We start from the raw sequence: 8604 nt of genomic DNA, 5'->3' as shown, positions 1-8604 counted from the left end.
TGGTTCAATATAGGGAACCATTTAGCCCCATAGTCCTTTAACCTCAAATATCCAGAGCCATTGACAATTTTAACACAAAAGTAACACAAGGGAAATGTATTCTTGTAAATAATGATCGGACAATCTATTTTTTTTTTTACATATAGCCATTTCCAAAATGGTTGGACAATCATCATTACTCAAGCCTAAGGTCCTTCTTATGGTCCTTAATACCAGGTTTAACTTCTAATTCATCAGTGGTGATTTGGGTCAAAGTAAAGCAAGCCTGAAAAAAAATGGAGCTCTGCATTTAGGCCTAGTGCTCTCAGGTCCATTTTTGTCCAGTTGAATCTTAGCTGTTGCATGGCATATGGTTGCATTAATCTTCATAAACAAACACCTAGGCTAGGCTATGTTTCATAGATGGCATTCAGGTAATGTCTATAGCCTACCAGCTCTAGGCTATTTGTTCAAGTTAGGCTACAGTGTGGTTCTGAAATACTTATCTTGACATAAGAGTGGTGTAGCCTAAGAAAGTTAATTTCCATGCATTGAATAAATGTTGCAAGAATGTTGCCATTCATTGAGACTGCAATAGGCCTACTGCCGTTCTGTCTTGGAATGTCATAGCAATTTGTTTTTAAACACTTTGACTGATGAATTTAAAAGTTGAAATTTAGTATTGCACTATTATGAAGACAGTATTGACACTGAAATATCAGAACTGCAGTTTCTGCAATTACAGTTCTGCAACTGCATGGCACTGGATCGGTAAATAGGCGACCAATAGGAGGCGCTAAAACCACGCTGCCGTCACAGCAGCCTCGTGAGAAGCTCGGGTTAACCACGGACTCGCGCGGTAGGTAGGTCTACACGACGTTCAAGGAACAGAGTAGGCTGAGAAATGTAGTATATCAACAAAAGTAGCTACATTATGTATAAAATTCTAATCTAATCTAATAATATTATCTAATCTAAATAATATAGATAAACTGATATAATTTCAGCTGATTACATGCTACTCCTGTTGCAACACATGGGCTTATGTGTTAAGGCTGGGGAATTATTTTTCACGTTCACACAGTTAGGCTTCTAATCAGTATGCGTTTCACTCTACAGAGTGAAGTACAGCAATGAAGTACAGGTACTTCATTAGGCCTACGAATTGCATTTGAAGACTTCAAACCAGAGCACTTCATCTGAAGCAGTTTCATGAGGAAAGGACTATGAGAAAAAAGGTTAAAATGTCTGAATATCCATAGATGCAGAAATACATTTTCCTGACACATTTTCTAGAACTGCGCATTGGCCATGGCTCCACTCAAATGGTAAACTAATTTTGTCCACATCCTTGTCAATCCTCCTGACCAATGCTGGGGTGCAATTTTAGGCCCTATGAAAAAAAATATTTAGACCCTGCCAATCATGAAAATATTATATATACATTCCCACCCCCACCCTCAGCACTCCTGCTCAAACAAGTTGCTGAGGGCAAGCAATGGATCCTGTGTTGCTATGAATTAGTGGATGGGCAATCTTAGAGAGCAAAAGTAACAAAATCAGGCAGAAAAGGCAAGATAAAAATGGAAAGGTGACTGACTACGAGTATGGCCTTCAGTGACAGTGTTTCTTTTCACACAACCAAAAGGACCTTCATTTTTCTGAAATGGTGACAAGAAGGCCTTTCTGTGTTCACCGTGTGCTTTCTCACATGCCGTTACTGTAACCATATGACTGGGACCTTTTCGCACAGAAGAACTGAAGCTGCATTTAGCTAGCCTATTTGTGTCTTAACACTTTTGTTTGTCTGTCTCTGAGAGCAGTATGCAATGAATCAGCTGTTGGTCCAGGCTAAACAAATTGAATCCAAAAACGTTTTCACAATCTCAAACAGTACCCAAAGAACTGTGGTACATTTGTTGTGTGTATGTGTGTGTGTGTGTGTGAGAGAGAGAGAGATACAGGGAAAATGGGGGAGAGCATCCACTTGTTGACTGCAAGCCCACTTTGTGTTTGAGATGACACATGAGAGAGGCTGAACTAGTGGAGCACACACAGTGCCTCTGAACACCATCTCTTTGTCAGCTCCGCTTCCTCTGAGCCTTGCACAGCCACATTGTGAACGGCTGTGCACTGCTGAAAAGCAACAGGACACTGTCTTCCCCCTTCATTCAACAACATATAGCGGAGAGGTAAGACCAATGTAGCTGGGGAAGACAGCCAATACTGTGGGGGGTATTTTCAGGATTGTCTGACAAATGGAAATGTGCGTGTCACAAGTGCATGCCATATCATTTTTTTAATTTTTTTTAGTCCAGAAAGGAAACAGAAAATGTGATCTTTACTCAAGGGTATGCACCTGCCATGGCGTTATCAGTTGGTTACAGGCTCTCTTTAACAATGTCAACCAATCTCTGCACAGTGATCTATCGTATAACATTGACATTTATCACTGTAACAATGAAACAGAATGAAACATGTATCACTATAACATGTGTTTTCTGAGCGACTCTCCTACCATCATTCCACATGTGGTTGGAGGAATGTACTTGATGTGCTGCCTTTTAGATCTCTCTTGCAGGTCCATTTCTCAGTCACCTAGGTGGTATGTCAGTCATTATCCTTCGTGCATGCTCCCAGCAGGCAATTACAGGTGGGAGTTTCGGACAAATTCTAAAGGAATTGTGTACAAAGAGCTGTAATAGAAGGAATTCAACTAGGTTCTGGGGATGTGTCAAATTAATCAATGAATCGTCAATTATTATGACCGCTGCGCAGCGAAGCGGCGGTCATATAGGTTTAGTCAGAATTTTTTTTTCTTTTTTTTTTTTTTTTTTTTAGCATGTCCACATTTCCGTCAAGGATTCCCGGACACTGTAAGACCGGGTACACGAAACTTGGTGGGCATGTAACCCCACATGGATAGCATGGAACCTCCTGTTTTTGTTTTGATCTGTAGCCCCCCTGCTGGACTGGACCCCCCGAAAGGAGGGTAGGGCAGACACCGTTTTCTGTGAATATCTCGAGAACCGTAGGGTTTAGGAGGACCATTTTTTTTTGTATGTTGACCTCAAAGGGCCATGTCAACCCATTCCATAACCACTCATTCATGTATAGCGCCACCTAGTTAAACACAAAAAAGTAAAAATGAGGTGTTGTAATCGCAGGTATCTGTGACCTAACATAGTCAAAACTTCACGAAATTGGAAGTGTAGGATCATTATGACACCTTCTGAATGCACGCCAAGTTTCGTGGAATTCCGTTCATGGGGGGCCACACAATAAATTAATTTATGTTACTATACACCAACTGGCCTGTAGGTGGCCGGAGACAGTTTTCTGTGAATATCTCGAGAACCGTAGGGCCTAGGAGGTCCACCTTTTTTTGTATGTTGGTCTTAAGGGGGCATGTCATGTATAGCGTCACCTAGTTAAAAATTAAAAAGCAAAACATTAGGAGTTTTCATCACAATATCTCTGGCTGACATGGTCAAAACTGCACAAAATTGAAAGTGTAGGATCATTATGACACCCTCCGAATGCATGCCAAGTTTTGTGGACTTTCGTTCATGGGGGACCTTACAATAAAATAATTTATGTGTACATTTAGTGACCGTGACACCAACAAGGATTCCCCGACACTGAAAGACCGGGTATACTTAAAACTTGGTGGGCATGTAACCCCACATGGATAGCATGGAACCATCGCTTTGCTTTGATCTGTAGCCCCCAGCTGGACTGGACCCCGAAAGGAGGGTAGGGCAGACACAGTTTTCTGTGAATATCTTGAGAACCGTTGGGCCTAGGATGACCAATTTTTTGCGTATGTTTGCCTCCAGGGGTCATGTAAACCCATTCCATATGCACACATGTGCATAAACAGATACACACGCACACACATACATTCACAGTAATCCTACGTATGACACATACTCACACAGTAGACATATATATGCATGCATGCACATGCACACACACAGGCACATAAACAGGCAAACACACAAGCACATGCACATGCACGCACACACACCCACCCATACACCCACACACACATAAACATAAACATGTACATGCACACATGCACACAATTCAAGAATTTCTCAGAATTATGAACAGGCAAGATGGGGGTGGGGTTGTATAAAATGTATTTTACATGTGAAATCTATGAACTAATCATGTTTTGGTACTTGTTGTCTAGCAGATACCAGTGAGAATTGAGTGTGCATAATGCAATGCAGTGAGACAGTTAGAATCACATATGCCTTTCAGCGTGACTTATTTTTGTGGAAAACATGACGGCGGTCATATTTTGTACCGCTCTGCGGTACATCTAGTTACAATTCCAACGATTATGATAACAACATAAGCCCTTATAGTAAGCACTCTATGTCAAGCATTCTTATGAGTGAACTTGTGAAAGGGGTGTTACATATTTGTAATGGAAATAACAGCAACTTTGTATCTACTGTGTAATGAATAATAACACTGAAGAAATTGTCTTGGTATGAAGACAGATTGTTCTTTTGTTTGAGGAAAGCAGAGGGGTAGTAGTAATGAAAGTGTTCAGGGAAGGTTAATGACCATCTTACTTTGTGTTATTTATGGATTTCCACTACTGGGGGAATTATTTTCCATTGACCCAGCTTAGATGTGAGTTTCCTGGCTCAAGGTGAGCTGGTGAGAGGATTAGGTGAACTGGGAGAAAGTAAAAAGAAATGATGTCATTGGCAGTGCTCTTCTTCTGTCCTCGCAGGGAAGAGTGTAAACCCAGTGTTTAGCAATGTACAGAGGTCTTTTATGTATGTACGGTTGACCGGGTGCTTCAACCCTTCAACCCTTCAACATTATATAGTTCTAGACTAGAAGGTCTAACTGGTGTTGTTTTTTTTCTAAGACACCATTAGTGACAACAGGAAATCTAATCATCTAATGTTATTGAGTTTAACAAGTCATCACAAGTCATGCATACTTCAATTCATTTCTACGAAAATCTATCACACATTGTCCAAGCTAGAGAAAATCAATTCTAAACCACACATGTTTTGGAGATGACGTCCTTTCCTAATCCATTAAGCCAATTATGATTTGTCATCAGAGATTTATATCATAAAGGAGGCTGAGGACAGTGGCTAAAAACGGTTCAGTACTAATGTTCTCATTTACTGCATTTTTGATGTAGTGGTTCTCATTCTGTGGTGGTTCTCATTCAAAAGGTTTGAGTAGCTGAGGACTGAAGAACATATGACTCAGACAGAAAATACATTTTTAATAATAATAATAATAATGTAATAAACATGATGAGTAACTTTTCTGAATGTTTTGTCCAATCAAACTAAGTATGGCAAACTCCCTGTGAAATTATTGCAGGCTCCATAAATAGTAAAAAAACTAAAGAAAAAAGAAAACATGTCTAAGTCTAAATAAAGTCTTAATAATTAAGCACTTAAATTGCCTCAAAAGCTCTACACTCGCTTCCAGTTTTTTATAAAGACAGAGGGTTTTAATAGTGAGGCAAAACCTCCAGACCACCCAGGAAATCTACACCTGTTCCCAAGGTGTCACTCACTCGGGCGATGTGAGAATGTGAGAGTACCACCACGCAGCTCAGCATCAGTCACTGAGATTCATACTGTGTGCCTGCGGAGTGTTTAATCTGAGGTGTCAAACAAGAAGGAGATAAAGGAAAGAAGAGAGGGAAGAATGAGGACATGGAAGCGCTGCATCCCTGTATAGACACACAGGCTGACCTTTGAACAGCTGGGCTAATCATGCAGCTCCTGAGAGCAGCGATAAATATAAGGTGAGAGAGATTAGCCACAAAATTAGAATAGATGAACCAAGGTAAAAGCATCACTGTTGGAGTATAAAAGAGAAGAGACCTATGAAGAAACTTAAAGGTGTGTTTGCTTTTTAAAGGGAATCCATCCAGTGAAAACAGATTTCACTCCTTATCCATATCTCTATCATAATAATATGCTTTTGACAGTCATCTTTCCACATATACATAATGAACCTACAACCTACAAAACCTCATTTGCATCATGGGCTGAGTGTCTTAAAGGCATGAATTGCTTAATGACAATTGTGAAATAGCCTACTATTTGGATGAAATCATGTATCATAATCTTGTCAGTCATTATTTTTGCCAGTTTGGAAACAAATCCACATGCACAATGCCCAGGGGGAAGGAAACAAGACATGAGAGGTATTTACCAGAGCAGTAGAGAAAATAGACTGGTCACACTCCCATAGGACACCGTGGGAAAAAATGGCAGCACTTTTCCCTGCCAGTTTCTGGGTTATGGAGACGGTGAGTAATTCCAAAAACTGGCATTTAAGGAATAGAACTCCGTTGATGAAAGGTTTTTAAAAAACTGTTCAAGTTGTTGTGGTTAGTAATGGCTTCATGAATAGTTTGCTGCACTGCCACAATTTTAATGCACTAATCAAAATGATTAAGTTCAAGTCAAGCCTGTCAGATAGGAGTAATCATGAAACATGTGAATGGGTTCTATATTAGCCTATCTGTTGTTTTAATTGATTAAAATTCAGTGGTGAATTTTTATTCAGTAATGTAATAGCTTTGACCCAGGAGAACTCAAAAGTGCAATCAGGTTCACTTTGAGCGAGAGAGTTGTTCCAGCATAACAAAATATTTTTATGAACAAATTAATGATCAGAACTAATAGGTAGTATAGTTGTTTCTTCTCAGTGTTGTTAGTGAATGCTGGAGTATTTCAGTTAAATACAAAGCGCAAGTACATCCATTTAAAAACTGACAGCCAAAACATGCCTCCTGCCTGAGATGTTACAGGCGAATGCTGCATTTGGATCTATTTTGTAAGAAGGTACACTATGTGGATGAGGTCATGGAAAACTTAGCAGAATGTCACACAGGACTTTTTCAAGGGACAGGATGCTCATCTCCTTACTTGGCATAGTGAGCTTGATTTATACGTGTCCTCTATTATCTAACGCTGCACTACTGTCAATGTTCATGAGGACTTAATCCAGTCTTATATATATGCAAATATATATACTCATCAAACCAACAGAATTGAGTGCTTCCAGACAACAATGAATGTGGTCTGGCAGTACTGTGCTCCTCACATTGTTATGGTGATATAAGAATAAGTATAGAATTAGTGCAATAGTATGGTATTCTAGTATTCAATAGGATGGTATTCTACATTAAGGGTTTAAAATAAGCTAACACTTTGCACATTACCCGTTATATTTGTTTGATTGCCTGATGTGCTTTTATTTGTACAGGTTCACTTTGTTCATACTTGTTCATACATACATACACAAGACATACTTGTGATAGGTTAGGCCTACCGGTATATCAGAAATACCCCCACTTTCTTGGTTATGGCCATTTAGGAGACACTTCATTCAAAGTGACTTACATCTGACAAGGCGATATGATGGGCAGAGATAATTCTGGTGATGGTGCTGGCGATATGATGGGCAGAGATAATGTTGACAAACTGTAGAAGGCTCCTTTCATGTGTGGTGCTGAGGCCCTTTTATGATGCAAATGTGACTCCCTTTCTGCTAGACGGTTTTTCAACCCACACCTGGTGTCATCTTAACCATCATGTGCCGCATCATCCTCATCATATTCTGTGTGTGTCACAGACTTTAGGGATGGCCAACGCTAATTGTGTCCCCTTAATCATGCACTTCACTTTCTTGGGTTAATTAGAATCCGTGTAATACATATTGATTGTGTTTGAACCCTAATGATGTGTGTGTGTGTGTGTGTGTGTGTGTGTGTGTGTGTGTGTGTGTGTGTGTGTGTGTGTGTGTGTGTGTCCTGAGGGACGGGGCAGGAGCTGAAGAAGAAGAGCTGAGCTGAGCTGTGCTGCACTACTCATGTTCAAGCATATTCAGTATGCACATTTATTCTCTTTCTCATGCAGAATGCTTCTTTGTTCTTGTGCAGGCAGGAGTCTGTCTGTCTATCTATCTATCTATCTATCTATCTATCTATCTATCTATCTATCTATATACATGTATCTACTTATGTGTGTTTGTGTGTATGTACTGATGTACGTGAATGCAAGTGCAGTCTGAGCAAAAACAGGCAGGCCTATATTCTGGTGTGTTCCTCTGTTCCAACTGGCTGTGTTAGGCCCACATAGGAGAGTGTAAAATCGCATGTCAACTATAAGCACCTGATACAATTGTAAAATAGAAAGGACTGAGCACTGCGAACGGTGAGTGCCCAGACCCTACATTTTAATGTGGGTCTGGCTCGCCAGGCTACCTAGACCAGCTTGTGATGTGCCCAAGAGCAAACAGAGAACTGTCTCTGTATCTTTGCCAGCTCTGCCAGTGTATGCTGTGGGAACTAGGTGTGGTCCTCCAACTAGATCATATGTTGAGGTCAAGACATATATCTGTGCTGATGCTTTGAAGAAGAACTCATGGTTGCTATGCAGACTGTACTCTGCCACAAATCAAAGCGTCCCTAGCTGGACAGGTTACAACATCTTAGCATCAAACTCTGTGGATGTTATTCCCAGTGCTGTCAGCTATCTGCCAACCATGAATGCCCCGGCCACCCAGATGGCAACTGTTCATGAGATTCTCCTTCAAAGTAAAAAAAACATGACTTCC

Source organism: Alosa alosa, chromosome 18, assembly GCF_017589495.1.
Source record: "Alosa alosa isolate M-15738 ecotype Scorff River chromosome 18, AALO_Geno_1.1, whole genome shotgun sequence".
Classification (NCBI taxonomy): domain Eukaryota; kingdom Metazoa; phylum Chordata; class Actinopteri; order Clupeiformes; family Clupeidae; genus Alosa; species Alosa alosa.
The sequence above is the reverse complement of the archived record's forward strand: the minus strand, read 5'-3'. Positions refer to the sequence as shown.